This window comes from Dipodomys merriami, unplaced genomic scaffold (assembly GCF_024711535.1).
Source record: "Dipodomys merriami isolate MVZ:Mamm:240054 unplaced genomic scaffold, mDipMer1.0.p SCAF_12, whole genome shotgun sequence".
Classification (NCBI taxonomy): Eukaryota; Metazoa; Chordata; class Mammalia; order Rodentia; family Heteromyidae; genus Dipodomys; species Dipodomys merriami.
The window spans coordinates 41,855,046-41,874,336 of record NW_027202493.1 but is presented as its reverse complement, the minus strand read 5'-3'; the positions used below and the strand labels follow the sequence as shown (position 1 = coordinate 41,874,336).

Here is a 19,291-nt window from a genome sequence, read left to right as displayed (position 1 = left end):
TGTTGACAGCCCCCAAATGACATTTCCTCGTTATTGCTTTGATGCGAACACCTGGGCTAAGCTGACAAGACATAGAAATAGGTTGTAATTGGTTTCTGATGCGCAGTAGCAATCTGTCAAATTATTGCTTGTATTTAGGTTTATTAACTCGTTCCTTCTGTATGAGTTAATTAGGAGCATTGCCCTGACTTGGAATCTTCATTTTAAAGCCTTGTGGAATTTAATATTTTTCAGGAACTAAGCAGGCTGTTTGCTATTATCTATTAATGCTGTATTCCTAAATGACAGTATACATTCTTACAAATTCTTTGTTTGCAATACTATCACAGACGTAGGGGACAATTCCAGAAACCTTCGTGGAATGATGTCATGCAGTGTTGAGAAGAAAATCAAACACTTTTTGGCTTCTCTTGAAAGTAGGGCAACAGTGATACATGCATATACACTTGAGAATGTCCTGTCCTAAGCACTTAATAAGCACTATTTCATTGAACACCTTGGTTTTATGAGGAAAGTGACATCAACAGGTTAAACTAGAGACTGTGCCTTAAGAATTCTTTTGGAGCCAGGCGTTGGTGGCTTATACCTGCAATCCTAGCTACTCAGGAGGCTGAGATCTGAGGACTGTGATTCAAAGCTATCCTGGGCAGGAAAGCCAGTGAGACTCTTAGCTCCAATAAATGACTCAGTTAAAGCCAGAAGTAGCTCTGTGGCTCCAGTGGTAGAGTGTTAGCCTTGAGCCCAAAGAGGTTCAAGGACAGTGCCCAGGCCCTAAGTTCAAGCCCCAGAACTGGCATATTTTTTTAAATAAAACAATTCATTTGGCCATTTGGAACCCACGTCTGGGCAAGAAGTTCAGATAAATAACCTGGGCCCATAACTGTTACAATGCCTAAACTATATGCAAGGTAGATTGGCAGAGTGTCAGAGGAAAACACATCTAATTGAGGTACCTCTGCTAGCCTCCCTTAGGGACCAAGGATCAGGGCTTCGACATATCTGGGGCGTGGGGGTGCAGGGGCGGCAGCGGTGGATGGAAGACGCAGTACAACCTCTAATAGTGTGGGGAATGGCGGGGGGGGGGGGGGAAGGGAGGGGGAACTTGATCTCCTGGGTTCTGTAGTCCCCTGAGGATTGTTGAGGCGATAAGTAGAGATAAAGTCAAGTATTTTTCTCAAGACTCACCTCCAAATAATCCTAATTTTTGTTGGTGGGATCATCTTCATCAAGTACCGAAGAACTCTTTGTTCTCCAGCAAACAGGTTCATTAGATCAAGCGTGGACTGTAGTCGGTCCTTGTTTTGTCTCAACAGAGGCTTTTTGTTGTCTTTGTCAATCCGTGCTTCTTTCTGCTAGGTGGAAATTCTGATATCACGTTACCTGTGGTGAATGCCCGCAAGGTAGCATGTCTATTTCACTGGTGTAGGAAGTCTTTGCACCAGAGTGAGAATTCTGCTGGTAGTAAAAGCATCCCTTTGTATATTGTCATTATTTCCCTCCCCTTAAGGACTGGAGAGTGGTGGAGAATGCTTTCTAAGTGTAACTGAGTGTATAGTCGCTTTCTAAGTAGTTTTGTTCAGTGAACATTTTCATTTTTGAAAAAAAAACTACATAGTAGCAATTGTGGGAAGAAGGTTCTTTAACCTGTCCTTTCATAAACACAAATGTCCTCTGGGCACCTTGTCCAGCGTTGCTCAATGGTTGGAGAAGAGATAAATTGACTCAGCGTGGTCTGCAGAGCCTCATACCTGCCCTAATCAGACAGCAGACTGAGGTCTCGAACCTAAATTGATGCTTTGATATTTACTTCAAAATATGTGCCTTAAAAATATCAAGATGACTGCAGAGTCTAAACAAAATACAAGTATTTCTTGTTACTTAAAAGCAGCATGGAAAATCACATTGCAGAAATGACAGAAACTGTGGCATCTATGAAATGAGTTGGCCATTAGTTGTTCATTATCCCAACTTTCTACTGGTGGTAGATTTCATGTGTGAGTTTTAATTTTTATAAAGTCTGTTTCTTTTTTCTTTTTTCTTTCTTTCCTTTTCTCACTATGGTTGCTTGTTGGGATTGCTCTCAATAGGAACTGAGGGTCAGAGTGGGAAGGGAGTTTTATTTTTCACTCTCTATCTTGTTTTCTTGTTTGTTTGGTTTTTGGTTAAATTTTATTTGATTGTAAAGGTGAGGTACAGAGGGTTTACAGTTACATAAATAGGGTAATGAGTACATTTCTTGTTGAACAGTGTTACCCCCTCCCTCACTTTTCCCATTTTCCCTCCCCTCTGAAAGTCTAATTTTTCATTTTCTTCATTTATAACAAGACAAAGTCTTGCTCTAAATCTGAGGTTGGCCTCAAAACTTTGATCCTCCTGCTTCTGCCTCCTGAGTGCTGAGATTACAGATGTAATTTCAGCTGGCTTCGATTTTGGATGAAGACAGGAATTAATGAAAAGTTTTGAAAAGTATGATGATGTTCAAAGGTGGTTGAGTAATGTAAAGGATAAATTACTGGAAATAAAATAACCTGGCAGAAAATGTGAATGCATTATTTTGCAATATCTTAAAATATTCTCTCTATATACTTCTTCCTTATATGAGTTGCATAATTCACACTTCCCCTGGAAACTTACAGCAGAATTATCAACAGAAGGAATAAAATACAGCTGTGAAATGATCCAGTAATAAAAGATAACAGTTGATTTTGAATTGTACACCCCACTGGAATGTCATTAAAGAATATGGATAATATAAAAGTTGTTTGTAGACAAGCAAGTCCTGGGTATTTACTGCTAATAACCCATCACAAAAAAAATGCCTAACTGTCCTTAGAAATGGAATGAATTGAGAAGTAGAAAATTAAGAAATCCTGAAATTACATGTTTACTATTTACAAAGAAATTGCAAGTGTGTAAATTAAAAGAAGCACAATTGCAGGACAATAATAACAGCAATAATTAAGATAATAATGTCATTGAATAATTCAGAGCTATAAAACCAAGTAATAAATACCATGTTGTATAATATTCGAGAATGATAGAATGAGATGAAATGGAGAATTGAAACTAAAATCCTTATAGTCTTCCCAGTAATTAGTGATATTGATTAAGAACCAGATACTGAAAAGTTAAGTGCATGAAAACATTAAATACACAATAAAAGAATAGAAACAGAATATCTAATAGAAACAGAAATTCCAAACCTTATAAAGGAAGAGTGGAATTTCTCATGATCATTACTATGCATTGAAGGCATGAACCTCAAAATAGGATTCATGGCTAGGGAAAATATAAGTCCTTTTTCTCCAATCTTACAGGCCACTATCTCTCAATCCCAATTCTGAATCTCCAGAGACATTGAACTAACTGATTTCAGGTGAAATTCCTATCTTCACATTAAAAAAAAAAGTCCCCAGGAATTGCAATACCTGGCTATAATTTAGAACGGCCATACCAAGAAACAATACTCAGGAAAGGCCGAAGACGCCTAAACATTCATTTTGAGCCAAAATGCCTTGTAAGTTATTGCACTACTTTGCTGTTTATTTACAGATAGCTCCAACACTAGACATTTCTTCAGCATCTCTATTACAATGTCTAGGGAGGCAGGTGTGTTGGACCTGATGTTTTCCAACAACCAGACTGCCGGGCACACACTGAGGCCTCTGCTCGCTGGCTGTCAGCCCTCCTGCCCTCAAGCTGCAGGACAGATATTGCTGTGAGCCTCCTCCTTTGGCGGCCTTCCGGGTGGCGGCTGTTTTCTTCTCGTTCCTTTAGAGCTTTGCAAACACGTGCTTTTGGCACTGGCACCCGAGTGGCATTTGCTCTGGAAGTATTTCTGCAGCAAAAGACAAAAAAGACATCTGTTGGGAAAGGTAAGCCGCAGGTATAGTTCGGCTGCAGCTATCAGGGAAATAAACACAGAAAGAGAGGAATCATTTTGTCCTGTATTTTGGATCTTTCGGAGGCAGATGTTCCTCTGGTCTCAGCAAGAGCTGCCTCTCCTGCGTGGGCACTTGTACCACTTGACCATGGCTGCATGGTCAAGATCATTTCAAGGGCAGAACTGCTCCCTTCGACAGGGCTGATGTTGCTGTAGACCGGTCTCGTAGCTGCAGCCTGCACAGAAGGGCAATCCAATAATTCCCTTTTGGGATCATCTCATCCTGAAAGGTCTCTAAAGGCAATCTGCTCTTACCATCTCCTTTGCTTTCTAAAGCAAAGCCTTACGTTTAAGGAGGAGTTCAGATACAAAGCAACCCTTCCTTATTCGGAACTAAGCATGTTTAAGGTCAGAGTGGCCTATGGAATAATTCTGTGCATAGGGCAAAGATAAGCAAAAGGGAAGTGCTGGTGTTCATTGCTCACTGAGAAGAGCTGGCTACTTTCATGGGCGTGCCAGTTAAGCATCGCAGCCTCCAAAGTGGTGAGAATCCTGGGCCCCCACTTATGCACTGAGAAATGGAGATGCACATTGAAGTGTCCAAAAGCTGCTAAAGGACATTGTAGTATTTTGATTGAGCTTTCATATGATTCCAAAGTCTATTTCCAGATACTTTCACTGAAAGATACTATGGTTTAAGGACAATACTTAAGAGGAATTCTATTATCCATTTATACTTTTAGTGACAGGAAACAGAAATCCATTCAAGATGAAAAGCAAGGGTTTATTGCTCTGCCGAGACTCCAACAACATTACATTCATCATGATATTTGAGCTGGCCTTTGCTAGGTAATGGGATTCTTACAATTTTTGAGATATAACACAATGTAAATATGTATTTGATAGATACAATGATTTGATGACTTTGGGATACGCAAAAACCTGAACCTGTGATATCATCACCACAATCAAAATAATAGACATAACCATGACCTCCATTAGTTTCCTTCTAGAATCTCTCTTTCTCTTTTACTCTCTGTCTCTTTCTCTCTCTCTCTCATTGGGGTTTGAACTCAGGACCTCATGATTGCTAGGTGGGGACTTTCCCACTTGAGCCATTCTGCCAGCCCAGTTTATGCTTGCTACTTGTACTCACTTTATTCCAGGCCAGGACTTCAGTCCTCCTTTTGTGCTTCTGCATGTCCATGAGATGTCAGCCGTGCCCCTTCCCAACAATTGGTTGGTTGAGATGAAGTCTTGAGGACTCTATTTACTCAGGCTGACCTGATTTGATCTTTACGTCCTGAGTAGCGTGGATTACTTGATGGCACCACTTCATCTACCTGATGGAAAGTCTCATGGATTTTTGGTTTTGTGGTGTTTATTTTTTAAAACAACAACAACAACCAAAGTCCCACCTCAGTTAAGACCTATCCTTTCAATAAATTTTGAAGAAAATAGCACATTGCTAATTATTGGCGTGGTGTTTATTGATCATTAGGCCTCTCCCCAGGTCCCTTCTCCAGGCTTCCCATCCCCCACCCAACAGGATGATACAGAGTGGACCATCTGAGCTCTGACATAGTAATAGAACCACAGGGAGTCTGCATCACTGAGCATCATGTCCTCCATGATCTGATGGTGCTGCAGTCCTAAATTATTGGGTGTATTTCTGTAGGTAGCCACAGGAAGGTGCCCAAGAGCAACCAGCCTGTTTTCCCTAGGAATTTTAGTTTCTGGCATTAGGGGAAAAAAAATCATTTGAGTTACTGTTGTTTGAAATTGGTATCTGGGACTTTCCACGAAGTAGTGGTTCTTAGACTGCTTGAGCAGCCAGTGTCTCACTGGGAGGAAAAGGCACAGGGCTAGAGAATGTCAAAGGAGGACCCCTTCACGACCCCAGCCCAGAATCTACCGTGCAGGAGTTCCACATCAATTTGAGCTTTCCTTTTCCTTCCCTGCCCCTGTCTACCTCCACCTCCATAATTCTTTCTTTTTCTACCTCCCCCACTCTCTCTTTCTCTTTACCTGTTGTTTGTTTTCAATGAGTAAAGAAATTTCCTGGGAACCAAATTATGGACATTTCAGAGCCAGCAAAATATTACCAGCCTGACTCAAAAACCGAATGGGCCTCCACGCCTCTGGGTGATGCACGTGAGCCTCCAGGAAGCGTCTGTGCCATCCTCCAGCAAAAAGAAGAGGGCTCTGGGGTCTGGCTCACTGAGTGGTAAGCATTGCCGCACCCCTCCTGGGGCTTCCGCTCCCTCTTGTATACAGCAAGGGGATGGCTGCGAAGAGCAGATGCAAGAAAACACCAACGGGGTTCTTGAATCCTCTAACGGTGGAGATGGAGTCTTTATTTTGAAGCAGAATTTTATCAAGAAATCCTTCCACAAGCTTTTGTTAGGGATCCTTTGGGGTGATGAACAGTTGACATTGTAGTAAGGTTAAGCTCTCTGGTGGCCCTGTTTTCCTGAGGGCCTCACCTGTCCGGCTCTCGGACACAGTCCCAGCGCCAGGGCAGCTGCAGGCTCTAGAAGGATAAACAAAGCCCACGGGGCTCAGCAGTCCCTGTCACCTCTGTCTGCCTTTGTACTGCAGAGCAGCTAAGGCTTCCCAGAGCAATACACTTAGTGGAAAAACTCCCAGCTAGACTGATTAGCCTAAAAGGAATTCCGTTGAATATAAATGTGTAGAGTGTATAGGAAGAAAAGATACAGAATTCCTGGACTTCTTTGTCTCTTTCTGGTATAATCCTCAACCACAAATAAATAATTTAACAGGATCAAGAATGCCGAAAGAAAATCAAGTCCTCCTAAACACACATGTATATGCATGTTTCTCTGTGTGTGTGTGTGTGTGTGTGTGTGTGTGTGTGTGTGTGTGTGTGTGTGTGTGTGTGTGTGTGTGTGTGTATGCATAAGAACACACACAAGGGAGAAAGGAAATAGTAATGTCAGCTTTAGGGTTTCAGAAACAGAAAAGATGATCAAGATCATTGATAAACTTGGCACCTGCTGAAATGTTTGGCTCATACTCAACGCCTGCAAAATCAGAGACATTTGAGAACTTGGCTGATACATTCATCCTCCTTCCAGTAGAGCTGAGATTTCCTGCAGACATTGGAAGAGTCTGGCACGATCAGCCCCCTCGGGGTCAACAATGGCACCTTGCAGGTGGGCAAACTCCCCCAGAGGAGGGACGCATCTTCTGTTGCTGGGACAGAAGCTTGGCTCTAGACAGGGCTTCTGCCAGCCAATACCCTTTGATCTCGAATGCTCTCCCTGCCTGTCACCCAGGGCCTAACAGCTTTGGTTCATCAATGCTCAGGTTGAATGTCAGCTCTTTAGCCTGTGTTTGCCTACTTGTCCATCATGGAGGCTCTTATCACATTCCCATTGTCTTCTCTTTAAAACGTCAGCCATTTCTTGGTGTTTTCTCCATTCATTCACTTACTGCTCCTCTCCCTTCTCAAGCATTTATGCTTAAGGAGACCTGCAGTGCAGTTGGCCTTCACCTCTCTCTCTCTCTCTTACTTGATCCTGGAACTCTATCTTTCAAGAACAAGAATAAGAACACCGCAGTGTGGAGGGCAGATATTATATATATATATATATATTTTTATTGTGAAAAAACTGTACAGAGGGGTTACAATTACATGGGCAAGATAATGAGTACATTTCTTATCAAGCATTGTAGCCTCCTCCTTTGTTTCCCCTTCCCATCCCTTCCAAGCCTCCCTCCATCCCCCCACCCAGTCCCCCTCCACCCCCCCACCAAAGTTGTAAAGTTCGTTTTCGACATGATAACTTGTACTTCTCATTGTTGCAACGGGGCCACCTGTATGCTTACTTAAACGACTTGTTTTTCCCCTTCCCCTCCACAAATTATACCGACAGTGAAAGCAGGGGTTACACTGTGGGGGAGGGACATACAAAGCAACAAAGAAATAATCTTATAAATGCGTTAGAAACAAATGCATGAAAGAAAAAAACATTTAAATACATATCTTAGCGTTCATTTTCCTAACATTACCTTATCTGACCTTTTCTGCTTGACTCATACATATATTTTTTTATTATATTATATTTTCTAATACCAGAAGCCAGCCCACAGTGCTCTAGACCTAAGTTTCAAAGAGAAAATGCATTGACCAAGATCTGGTATACTTCTAAACTGATTGGTTGAATTGTAAAGAAAAATAAAGAGAAAAATCACAGCCACTCAAAACACCAAGCGACAGAAGAAGGGAAAATAAAGAAACAACTTGAGCAAAAGAGTATGTTTTAAAACATGGCTTTGTGTTTTAAATTTCTGCAAAGGAGACATAATTAAAGTGTTTCACTCTCACGCTGGACCTCTGACAGCAAAATTGGTATGAAGGAGAAAAGTACAAAATAAGAAGCAAGAGCCACTTGCCTCAAGCAAATGGTACACTCTAGTTAGGATTCACGAGTGTGAAAAAAACCGGTTTTTGTTTGTTTGTGAAGTCTTGGAATTGATCCGTGCTTCTGACAGACATAGCCTTCATTTGGAGTGTAGGCCTTAGCTAGCCAGTGTTTACTGACCAAGTCTGCGGTGGTGACAGCGATGCCCGCTGAAAGATGTCTGTGTCCCCATCCTGAGGAGTCTGAGACTAGAGAAGAGGAGAAACGAGTGAGTGAGGAAATCACGGGTGGCTGTGACAGAGACAGCCATGCAATTGTGCGGCCAAAACACCCGAGAAAAGCACCTCAAAGGAGGAAATGCTTAACATGGCTCACAGGGGTTTCAGTCCAGAGTTGGCCGGGGCCCCCCGCCGTGGCTCCAGAGGCTGAAGCGCCCTGGTGGACAGGCCTGGCAGAGGAAGGCTACTGCCTCACAGCGGCCGGACGTGGAAGAGAAGCAGACGGAGGAAGAGGCCAGAGGCAAGAACTTAGCTTACCCCCACTTACCCCCATTACCCACCTCCTCCAGTCGGGTCTACTTTCCACAGTTCCTACCACCTCCCATTCGTCTATTCGATTCTGAATCTGCCAATAGATTTGTTCATCGATGAGGTACACACCCTCATCATCCAATCACTTACCCCAAAGCCTTGTCTGCCTCAAGACCAGGCCTTCAACAGAGGAGCCTCTTTGAGGTACACTTCATATCTAAACCATAACATTGAGAAAGACTTAGTAATCTTCAGAGATAGTCCTCGAGGATGGGGGTACTTTAATACCTGCCTTTAAATTATATGACAAAGCCATGGTAACAAAACAGCATGGTACTCTTACCACAGAGGACCCAGAAATCAATCCACACAGATACAAAAAAACTACTTCTTGACAAAGTTGCCAAAAACAAATGATGGGCTAAAGACAATGTCTTTTAAGGAATGAAGAAAATGTATATCCACACGTAGAAGACTAAGCGTATGCCTTTGTCTCTCAAAAATCACTTTAAATACTTAACACAAGATCCCATACTTAACACAAGACCTGAAACCTACACTGCTACAGGAAAGTGGGGCAAACACTTCCAGGTACAGTTACAGGCAATGACTTTCCGAATAGAATTCTAGTGGGCCAAGAAGTGAAAGCAAGAATTGAGAAATGGGATTGAATCTTCTGCAAAGCAACAGAAACGATTGCCAGAATGAAGGCAGAACCTACTGAATAGGGTAAAATCTTTGCCAGTTACTCAAGGAATTAAATATCCAGAATATATAAATAACTCAAAAAATTAAACCCCCCAAAGAAGAAATAACTGAATCAGTAAGTAGGAAAACAAACAGAACTTTTGCTCAGGAAAATGTGCAACATGTCATTAAGGACATGAAGAAATGCTCAACAAGCTTTAGCTCTGGAGAACATGCAAATTAAAACGACAGTGAGACTTTCTCACTTCGCTCAGAATGGCTGTCATCGAGAAAGCAAAAAACAAATGCAGGTGGGAAGGAAACATTGTATACTATTGGTGGGAATGTGATAAATTTGTGCAACCACTATGGAAACCAGTATGGAGGTTCCATCCAAACTAAAAGTAGAACTTCTGCAGGATTCAGCTACACCACTCCTGGGTATATACCCAAAGGAATCGAAATCAGCATACTTATGCTTATTGGTGCACGAATTAGCCTAGATGCCAACAGATGAATGGATAAGAAAATGTGGCCTAGACACACAATGGGGTGGCCACTAAGAAACACGAACTTTTGTTGTTTTCAGGAAAATAGATAGATCCGCAGATCACCATGTTAAACAACACAATCCAGATTTAGAAGAACAAACCTCACATGCTTTATCTCATAGGCAAAATCTGGAGTTGAAATAAAAAGACATTAAAGGAGAACAGGGGGACAGTCATGGTGGTAGGGGCCTGCAGCACTGCACTGTGGACAGGATCATGGGCCGGGACGCTCTCAGGCGGGTCATCTGGAAGCCTGCAGCTTACCACCATGTGCGTGGTGAGGACATCCAGTCCTGGGAGTGGAAGATTTCTCTGCCCTTCAGTCTGCCACGTCTCGATGACTCACAGAAAGCCCTTTGGCACTCCCCGAGGTGATCCTCTTGTTTTGTCTCTTCCCCCTGCTGGCACCCATCCCAACCAAACCCTCAACGAAGGTGGAGTGGGAAGAGTCTGTCAGGTAACAAAAGCAATCCCTAGCAATCCCTTCTGAAAACTGACCCCAGATCCTTTTTTTGGGGGGGGGAAATATATCTGTATGGCCTGTCTCAGCCCTGTTACAGCAACTATCTTCCACTTTCAAGAGTGATTTTCCTCTGTGTTTTGCATGCAGCTCTTGATCAGGCCCAAGACCTACCGAGATGGGCAGGATGCTTTGATTTATGATGGTGGAGAAACAAGCTTTTGGTTTATTTTTGAGTCAGAAGCATCTTTGACAGGAAATGCCGTCTGGGCCAGGTGCCCTGTGTCCTGTTACGTTAGAGTGTCAAATTTAAGAGGATGTTAACCGCATTTGCCCACGAAGAGGTTTGCTCCCTCCTTGCTCAGGAAGGCATGAGATTGAATTCTCTAAAGTGTTTACTCTCTGCCTCTTACCAATTTCTTTGCTCAAACCTGGCCACTTCGTGGACCTCCCCTTTACTATGGATTGGGTTCAAATGATTTCATAGAGCTTTCTACTGCTATCTCACATGCACTTACAAGACAAAACAAATAAAAAAGCATTAGGTATGCCTTACTTTGACAGGCAGAGACTGCCAATTGGATCAGTAAGGAGTTAAATATGATGCCTAACCTTCTAAAGAAAGAGATTGGAGATATCTGGGCCATGGCACCAAAGCTGTTAAATCAACACAATAGGAAATGGCTTCTACAGATCTTGCCAAAGACAAATACATGGGTTGAAGTTTGTAATAGAGTAGCATTTAGGAATGTGCTAATATCTAAAGGGTCTCAATTCCATTTTCAGTTAGAGTGAACTATTACTTTGTTTGAACAGATCACAGAAATCGTGATGAACAACTACCATCTCTCTCCATGACACCCACCTCCACCACCACATCACCACCTGCGGGGAGCCGGCCCTGCCCAGGATTGGAGTCAGGAAGTTGTGGGCAGCCTGATCTCCCATAGTTACAATAAGACAACTTGCAAAGGAGGTTCCAATGGGGTATATGCTTTTATTATTATTATTATTATTATTATTATTATTATTATTATTAGCTTTAAGTAGTTGTAGCTCCCATTCTACAAAACAATATATGACCACAAAGTGTCTGACAACATTGTCACTCATCTCTCTTAACTCATCCCTTCTCTCACTTTTTTCTTTAATTGAGATTAGGTAATACTTAGTTAGGTGATACTTAGTTAAAGTCACAAACACATTTTAACCTTCACAAGGGAAATTGTCATTGTCATACAGTTTGTGAATTCTACGAGCTTTGACAATACAAGTTACTTTTTCCACATCAGGTGATGTTTACATTTCTTTCCTTTTGCTTATTGTGGGCTGTTCCTACTTATTCTGTTCTCCTCCTGGCTTCCCTCCGTTGCATGCATATATCTACCATATATATGGTCAAGAACAGACAAAGAAGTTGAAGCTGGAAAGTCACACAGCCGACCTGTTACAGATCCATTCCTAGGACCCTGCGCTGGCCCCCGCCTTCCAACAAAAAGCAGTCGTGAGACCTGGGGTGCTCCACTTCCCTTCCTGGGGTTTCCCAGGCTGCAGGTTGACCTCTGGCCGAGACTGGCTGGTCCCTGCTACCCCCACTAATGGACTCATCCTATGTGCCCCATATGGCCTTTCTTAAAATATAAACCATGCACAAAACAAATGTCATGAAACAAATACCAGACCAAGATAGAATCTTTCATTTGGTGCTCAAAAAAAATTCCTCCCCAAAGAATGATAAATTACACTGCTTGGGAGAATGCTAACTTTCCTCCCCTTCCATTAGTGTGATCTGGTCTTCTCTGCTCTCCCTAGAAAGCCCAATGAGGTTCACTGACACCTCGCAATTTCCAGACTTTCTGCGGCTGTCCCTCCCTCACCTGAGGACTGCAGAGCGCACACTTCTCTTCTGCAGCCTCAGAGCCACACATCCGTTTGGACGTAGGCCCAGACATTTTTCTTCTAATTTGTTCCTGACCTCTGTCAGTCTCATATGGCCTCTGGCTTTCCTTCTGCCTGTGCAAGGAGGTCTTCCAGGAAGTTCCACTGCATCTTGTTTGTCTAGATTGTATGGTTAATGCTGAGGGCTCCTCTACTCTTCCCACTAGACTGTGTGGAAGGGACAAATTGGTAGCTTTGTGGCCCAGGGGCCTGGTAGGAAGCTGATCATCGTGGGTGTGGAACCTCTGTAAGACAGGGAAGGAAGAGAGAATGGGAGAAAAGGAGAAAGAGAAGAAGGTTCGGGAGAGAGAAATGGAGAGATGGCTCTCAATCGCAGTCTTGTTTTCCATGGTTTTCAGGTACCCCCAAAATATAGAAACAATGAGGTGTTTTGAAAGAGAGACCATGTTCATATGTTTATCATAGTATATCTTCATAATTATTCTATTGTTTATTGGTTCTTGTTAATCTCCTGCTGTGGCTCATTTACAAATTAAACTTTTTTTCCCCTGTGGATGTGTGGACATAGGGTAGGAAAACCCATAGTGCCAATCAGTTACGTTTCCATCTGCAACCTCAGGCTTCCACTGAGTGTTGGAACACATTCTCCCCCGGATAAAGGTCCACAGCATTGCAGGGTTGTTTTTGTACAGTTTGCTTGCTGGTAAAAATAACTGAGGCAGGGAGAGGGTGAGAGGAAGGGTGGGGTTAGGCTAGGACACATTGTGAAGCAACAACAACAAAGCAGGGACCTGTCTCTAGGAAAATCATTCCTCTATTTGTTACATAAACATTCATGTCACCTCCCTCATGCCAGTCACTGTGCTAGTTAGAGGGGAGCCTGAGCCAAAGTTTACAGCTGCCCCTGGTCCACAAGGGATAGGTCCTAAGACCCTCTGGTGTCTGCACCCTGTGGATAGCACCAAAGCCTCTAGAGAGCACATTTCTTCTGTGGTGTACATAAGAAATCAGCAATAACAGCTAACAACGAAGTAGAGCAATCACCATACACAGCTATAAAAAATGCTGTGAAGACTTTTTTCTCTCTTGAGTGAAGACATTGATATTTTGGGGACTGTGGCTGGTTCACAGGTGAGTATAGGAAGGGAACCCCAGTGAAGGGGCAAGCCACGCATGGTGTGCCCCACGCCTGTGCTTTGTCAGTGTACACAGAGAGGGCTAAGGGACCGTGATAGAGACGTGGTTCGTGGCTCTCTGGGGGGTTGAGCGTCGTGTATGCTACCTGGACCCACCAGCACTTCCCTTTCATCGTATCTGTACTGGGACACTTCTGAGACAGCAGCTCTGAGCAGAACAGACAGATTTCTGTGGGCATCATTACCAGGCTTGCCATAATGGTTGCTTTAAGCAACCCAGAGACCAGCTTCTCAAGGCATCCCTGTGCAGGAGGATGGAAACCACCGTGGCTGCAAAGCTGGTGGGTGGAGAATCTAGAAGCTGGGAGATGATGGGGAGGAGGCCCCACCTTTCTAGGAGGAGGCTCAGGACCAGTATCCTTTGAACCTTAGTGTTCAAATGTCCTCACTTGTGCTCAGAGAACAGCAATGTCAGGCACCATTTGGGTTACCGAAGTAAATGAGAGTTCACATATTTTCTGCTGACTTTAGCCATACACATACGAGCTTCCGCTTCTTCCCTCTTGGTCTAAAAACTGAGAAGAATTAAACTGTAATACAGTTTCCTTGATCCTTCCCCATCTTTTTTTATAATCAAGAAATGTGGAGTGTATAAGATCTGAGATCTTTTTCTTCCTGGTGGAATATTATTAGACATTGATCTCTGTCTCCTTTCACCTTTAACACACATTTTCTATTTCTGACTCGAAATTGTTGTGTTATTGCATATTTCCTGAGGAAGATTCATTTCTAAATCTCTTTAGGTTCTAGCAATAGGAGACCTCTTTGGTATTTCTGGATCTTTATGCGAACAAGATGTCAAATTCCTGGTTACATGAAATCATTTGAGAATTGGAAATGGCTGCCTTTGTGAGTCATAAGGATCTGGTTTCTTTTAAAAAGAAAAGACAGCGATAAGAAGCAGAAATTATTCATAGGCACCTTCCACAAGACTTCTGTTCTCTTCTGTTCTGCCCGATATTTGCTCAAGGATGTGCTGTGTTTGAGAGACTGGTCTGAAAAACTAGGCAGATGCTGCTACATTACTCCCACAGATCAGCTCTGTTGCTGTCAACTTCGCTGTCAGATGTGTGCATCTGTGTTATATGATATAAGTAATATTATTATTTCAGGAAGGATGTTTCCATTTTATTAACTATATACGAAGATACACATTATCTTGCATAATAAAATGTTACTATGGGTGATTTACTATTTAGTATATAGTAAATACCATGTGTATGCTATCATTTACCATGCATAATACATATACGTTTGCTGTCTGATGTATCTTTACAATAAAATGGAAACAGACAATATTAAGGTCGGCCCTAATATTTAACGTACACATGTTTACTGTATATAAGTAGAATGAAGGGCTGCCTCCATGAAAGAGAAATTTCAAGCCACTGGGCAGATATTCTGCATGAAGGAATAATTTTTCACTTGTTTTTCAATTCCTGGCTCGTTGGTATGAGAGAGATCGAGTTGTGGACTAAGTCTAGACAAATAATATAATTTGTGAGAAAGGTACACTTAAAAAATACTGTATTCAGAGAGAAATGGTTGCTCTGCACACAGCTAATGCTCAGGTCGGCCTCCAAGTGACACTGCACCTGCACTGATGGTGCTCTGCCCCCGCTCGCCATCCTGCACCCACTCTTCCCATCTCCGTAGAGATGACCCCCTGCCCTCCAGTAGGCCCACTGCAGAGCCAATGTTTGCACCAATGCAGACAGTCTTCAAGGTCAATTTCAAGGTCCTCTTCTGTCTGAACAGTACAAAAGGCCCGAGTCTCCCCTATTTTGTGGTCCGGTGGCTAGTTCTTGTGTTTTTTTTTTCATGGCACTTGGGATTGGTGAATTTGAGAAGAGCAAAGAATGGCTCACATCCCTTCCCCAACCAGGTAACAATGAAACAGATTGCATGAATGAGTAGAGGAGAAGGAATCAAGTTTCAAATTGGACCAGGTTTGATCATGAGCTACCTGACCATCATTTGAGTAAAAATCAAACAACAACAAGAAGAGTAACAACCAAAGCCACTTCCCTTCCAGGTCTCAGTCAGGTAGATAGAGGGCAGCGGTTGGGATGGAGATTGGCCTGCCCCCTGCTCCAGGGCGTCTCTAGCATCACCCACACTTCCTCTCCTTCCTTCTTGTTCTTCGCTTTCTCCACCATCCTCACTTTTTGTCTTTCCCTTCCACCCTTTTGGATGCCACCAAATTTTGGGCCCTCAATTACATTTTAATTTCACAGAAACAATAAATATTTTTTTAGCTTAACTATACACCAACTGTTGCACATTGTATACTTATGCCCAAAGTTATTATTTGTCTGCCTAAAAGTAAATCTAACTGAACATTTTTGTTATGTTTTTCATTTGCTATTGATTTTTTGGAAGCGTTTTTAAGAATAAGAAAAATGGAACTCTCTGGAAAGCCCACAGCCTCTGCTTCTACAGTCTGATGATTTTCTGAAAAAAGAGAGCATGTATTTTGAATACCGTTGGTCTCTGAACTCTGAGATCACCTCTTCCTAATGTTTGAACCACAGTCCCCATATAACATTGAATATTCCACCACATTGACAATATAGAAGGATTGTGCTAGATGTGTAATGTTCTTTTGTGACCCCAGTATTGGGGAAATTGAAGCCAGCCTAGGCTGCATACAAAGTGAAGTACTATCTCAAAATTAATCAATCAATCAGTCAATTAATAGAGTAGTGGCGCAGCTGCAAGAGAAGCCAGGTAGTTCACAGCTCTGCGTAGCACCATGTAGCACCTGCATAGAGAAATGCTAGAAGAAATTCAGCAATTCAGATATTCAGAGCTTCCCTTAAGCCTTGATACTTTTTACCCCAGACACTTAGTGAATAAGGCCACCATCGGACAGACACTAGTGACGCCAGATGTGTTCCTGACCACCTTAAGGGTAGGGTGTAACTTTTTCTTTTCTCTTTCCCATTGCAATAACAATTTATGTTAACAGCAAGAAACAAATTGCTGACAGTGCCTATTTCCCACAGTTGCTATATAGTTTTCAAAATGACATGCATTTGTAGAATGCATTTAAGCATTTTTTTTTAAAGCCAGCAGTGAGAGCAGAATAGACATTTCCCCAGAGTCCAAGGCCCTCAGCTGGGCCGGCAGCACTGCCACTTGGCTGTGTATCTTGAGAGGAACCATGGGCCTCTCTGATCCCTAAAGTATTGTTGGCAGAAGATGTCTACATTTCCTTTCCGGGCTGCAGCCTTGTGATTCCAAACTGAGAAATGTTAGCCACAGGTCTCACTCAGGAAAGTCTATCTGCTCTAGCTTTACTGAAGTGTTTTTCCTTACCAAACCCATAGTGTCTCCCCTTTGCTCTGTATATTCAGCAGTGGGGGGAAATGCCACGCAAAGCCCTGAAAATAGCAACTTCTCAGAAGCCAACGTGGAGTCCTTGTGGCTCCATGGAGCCCAGGCACTGCCAAAAACTTGTCAGCAAGTCAGCAGTGGGACATGGGAAGGACTCAGCACTAGGGCTGTGGCTCGGACTTGTGACTTGTGTTGGTGCTCTCCCCAGAGAATCTGGCCAAAGGGAGGCCGCTCAGAGAGCCTCCAGAAAGCCCCAATACCCGCTCCTTCTGCACACTGCATGTAGGGACAGAGGCCAATTAACTGCCCTTCCTGTGGTTGGCTGTGGGTGCATGCGATACCTCCTAGATCCTGATGCCCAGAGCCCTCCAGTTCCCATGGCAACCCCCAGGGCTCCTGATAGAATGCTGAGACTGGCTGCCTTCTTGAGTTGTGTGCCCCAGACCAGCCCATACCCCACAAAAGATAGACGGATATCTCTTGAGTACTGACTTCCAATGTCAAGACCCAAATGTGAGCATCCATCTACTGGGTTCCATTTCTGACCCGCGGCACAACTGTCTTGAGCATGGAATGAGCATGGAATGAGTGGAGGCTGGATGGAGGACTAGCTCCAGAACAAGGTGACGTCTTGCTGATGGGTCCCTAAAAGTAGGAGTTTCTCAGAACCCCTTCCCAGCCTTTGTCCATTGTCTGAGTGGCTCTCACTCTGTATGACAGTCATTTGTAACTTCTTAATCCAGTTTAGTAAAAATCATAATTAGAGCATTGCTTGAAATACAGATTTATATGGTACCCTAAAATCACCTTATTGCATATTCTAAAACTGCTCTGACACAAACAAGATTTTTTTTCTAACATTGAAACTCAGAATATGAAATGCTCTGAACCATGGGGGTTGTAATTTCCATTAAGAAACAACAACAAAAAATTCACAATTCACCATCTGTGATATAAATAATGAGATCACTTAGGGAATGCAGTGCTACTGCAATTTCTGTCAAAGGAGAAAAAGGATATGGTTCTCCTTTGCCACACAGCATACATGAAGCTTTGCAAACATTGTCAGCCATTGAAATCTATTACTTCACTGCATGTCTCAGATCTGCCAAACCTGGCCCCCAGCCCTGGACAGCAGAAGGTGATAAAGAGACCATCCAGGAACAGGTGCAGCCCTGCGGATATGATAATATCTGTCTTTCTCAGGGAGAAAACCAAAGAAATTCACTCCAGTATTTTTTATAAATTGCAGATTCAACACTTAAATCCATTTAGGACCAAGTCCCCCTCTTCCCACTAGATCTGGAACAAATCATTTCCACTTTCACTTTTTTTATTTTTTTTAAAAATTGTCAATGCAATGAGTTCAGTCATTTTACGAAGGAGGGAATAAATTTCTGTTTGCTGCTCTTCCATAAGCGGTCTCTTCTTGACAGCATACTCCTGATTGAAAAATCTCACCCATCAAGAAAATTTTATAATCCTGACATCTAACAATGTTAGCTCTTCTCTTGATTCCATCAGCAAATGAAATCCTCCAACATGATGTCGCTGGGAACAGCAGACATGAATCTGAAAATTAGAAGGGACTTAATATCAAGCCTTACTTCTAAGGAGCTACGTCACTGTCTGGATGTGGAGAGCAAGGTCTCAGATATATTTTGTGCCAGACCTCAGGGGCTTTTGGGAGACATAGAAATCAGGACTGAATAAAGGAAATTGAGTGTGTTGTAGAATCTGAGTTCTCTTGGCCATGAACATGGCTGGAGATCCAGATCTATGGTTAAAGTTGAAGCCAGAAACAGAACAAGTCTTTAGGAGTCAGGCTGTATTGTTGGCCTGTAGTTTTATGAATAGCTTGTATGATTAAGACACTGAATTGTGTGTGAGCTACTGTTTTCCAGTCCATGGTTTATAAACACTGCTGTTCTATGATTTTCAGGGAAAGTGGCACAAACACAAACAGCGATTTGAGAACTTGTGTTGGAAACACACAACGTTTTGGGAATTTCTACTGGATGTAGAGCAATGGAATCTAACACAAAGAAAGACTAACAGAAGCATTAATGTTAAAGAAAGTGAGAAATTTGTACCTACAATCTATTTGTTTTTACTGGTATCACTTGGCTTGTCAATGACATTGCACTTTTTTTCATGCTTTTACATTTTTTATTTTAACGTTTATTATGTTTTAAGCAAATACCCCTTTCTACAGCTACTTAAAGGTAATAAAAATAATTTTTAAAAACCAAATGGTTTATTTAGATCTTTGGTGGAAAATTTTTATTTTGTTTTTTTGTTTTGTTTATTTCTATGGAATCTGAGAAGGTTGGGTTTGCTTGCTTTTAATTTTTTGTT

At 42.5% G+C, this 19,291-nt stretch overlaps 1 long non-coding RNA gene across 1 annotated transcript; it reads left to right on the top strand.

The window, feature by feature from the left end:
- The first annotated feature begins 13,301 nt into the window (after positions 1-13,301).
- On the top strand, positions 13,302-19,052 carry LOC138823073 (uncharacterized). The gene is made up of 2 exons (XR_011370733.1): positions 13,302-13,529; positions 18,876-19,052. It is a non-coding gene; the product is annotated as an uncharacterized lncRNA (long non-coding RNA).
- The last annotated feature ends 239 nt before the right edge of the window (positions 19,053-19,291 follow it).